This window comes from Gadus morhua, chromosome 3, assembly GCF_902167405.1.
Source record: "Gadus morhua chromosome 3, gadMor3.0, whole genome shotgun sequence".
Classification (NCBI taxonomy): domain Eukaryota; kingdom Metazoa; phylum Chordata; class Actinopteri; order Gadiformes; family Gadidae; genus Gadus; species Gadus morhua.
The window spans coordinates 6,520,862-6,523,128 of NC_044050.1; the positions used below are offsets into that span (position 1 = coordinate 6,520,862).

General features: G+C 41.5%; 1 protein-coding gene across 4 annotated transcripts in view; it reads right to left on the bottom strand.

Annotated features, from left to right (window-relative positions):
• The window catches only part of kdm4c (lysine (K)-specific demethylase 4C), a 28,346-nt gene extending 27,052 nt beyond the window's left edge, over positions 1-1,294 (bottom strand). For all 4 annotated transcript variants that reach the window (XM_030351621.1, XM_030351622.1, XM_030351619.1 and 1 more), the window contains exon 1: positions 1,167-1,294. The gene's annotated coding sequence lies outside the window, so the exon portion shown is untranslated. The remainder of the gene's footprint in view (positions 1-1,166) is intronic.
• Positions 1,295-2,267: the final 973 nt, after the last annotated feature.

Consider the following 2,267-nt stretch of genomic DNA (forward strand, 5'->3'; position numbering starts at 1 on the left):
GGAAACATAGTGAGGATTACTGGGTTGCTATACAAATGTACCCCACTAGGTGGAAGTCAAAATCCTCAAATGAACTGGCCCTTTGACACAACCTCCATCAGGTTTTGGGTCCCCCCCCCCCCCCCCCCCGCTCCCGCCCCCCGTCCCACTCCCAACTTGTTTTGGGACAAAGGAGCTCATGGCTTCCATAAAAATAGCAAGATGATTGTTGCCTTTTATTTATTATTGTTTTAACGTTACGACACAACGTGTTCAAACTGCGATACGATCCAATGGCGTTACAGAGTATACGCATAAACAAATAAAAACAAAGCAACGCCTTTTTATATTATCCATCTGTAGGCTTATAAGCAGCTCACCAAAACAATAACAGGCTCATGTGGGAAACAGAGCTAGGCCAACCAGCACACACTTTACACTCTTGTTATCTATTAATTGGAAAGCTCAGATATATTTTTTTTTTAAAAAGCATTGTTCTTAAAACGAAATCAAAACCCAATATCAAAATCTGCACCAAACCACTATTTAGGATATTGGTATAACATCTATGTGTATTTGAGCGTAGCAGAATGCTAGCCAGCTAGCCTACGTTTTGTTATGATGCACAGCAATGGCTGAGCCTCCGCCGCTCGGCTGGGAAGATAACGAGCAGAAAATGTTAGATTGGGCTTCAAGGGGCGCTCCCCAAGCCAACCCAGGGCCTGGTGGTCAGCACACACCGGACCAGAGCTCGGTCCATTGTTGTGAGGTGGCTTGAGGACAGTTTAAAGGCGTGCTAGGTTAGCCTCCAGCTAACTTGTCAATGCAGTGAGTTGGGATTTAAATGCCCCTTGCAAGGTGGCTGCAGAGGCTAGGCCGGGTTCTTATCTCAGTGGCTCCAAGTAGAGTAGTGGATAAATCATTGATCTTCATCGCATTAAAATGCAAAGAATAGTGCAATGCTCGCGTTCAGGAACAGATAGATGAACAATAAGAACCAAAGTACCAACTTTGTCTTCCCCTAGCTGGTTAGGCTAGCTCAGCGTCTCGTAGCTGGGTGAATACACCACATTAAATGCAATGGAGTCACGAATAGCTTCACCTGCAGTGGACTCCAGACAAACAGCGCCTAGTTAGGAAGATTACCGGCGGAAACGTCCGGTCTGTGTCCTAATGTTTTATTTTACCTTCGTGTGCAGACACTGTTTCTTAATTTTCTTTATCCACCTCCTTTCGTCCAGCTGTTTCACATGACAGCAGCTGGTGCTGCTGCTGGTGGTGATGGTGGTGATGGTGGCTTTCGGTTCGAACCATAGACATACAGACATAGACGCCGCATTCACCACTTTGATCCATTAATTCGATACGTCAACGTCAACGCCATATTGGAGAGGCCCGGACTGGAATGTAAACAAATACAATTAAACGGTTAAGCTGGGTTTTTTTCTGCATAAAACCACTATAACGTCTACTTATATATATTTTATATTCATTTGACATCCGTATATATATATATATATATATATATATATATATATATATATATATATATATATATATATATATATATATATATATATATATATATATATATATATATATGAGTGGTGTGTGTGTGTGTGTGTGTGTGTGTGTGTGTGTGTGTGTGTGTGTGTGTGTGTGTGTGTGTGTGTGTGTTACTCCACGTAGATCACAAACACTCAAATATAAATATCCAGATAAAAAGCACATCCCCGGTTCTTGTATTATTTTACAGGCCATTGTTCGCCTCCCCAATATGGCGGCGACTTGACGTACGATCCCAAAGCCTCTGCGGCTTCTATGCGTATACGTCTATGGTTTGCACTGGGGGAGTTCCAGATGACGGTACAGCAGGCCGACGCCGAAAGGCTGCGTTGCGTCACGAGCACCGGAGTTGTGTGCATGGGATCGGTGTGTTCTCTCAGGAAACTCCCATCACTGCGTGTTCAGATCTGGTGCTCGGTTTAAAGACAACGAATTATATATTATAACATAATGATAAGCTTGTACGAAAAGGGTGCCCACCTGTGATTAAAAACAATTGGATACATGTAAAATATATTTTTATTTTTTATTTTTAGATTGATTAGACTTACAATAATAATTTGTTTAAATTACTGAAACATACTGTATCACCTATTGTTTAACAAAACAGTAGTTCCCCATATGAAATTAATTTTCGTACGTACAATTATAAATAGTTAATCTATGATACTTTTTTGGGTATATGGAGTGCATTATCAATAGTTTGCCATCGATCGGACGGG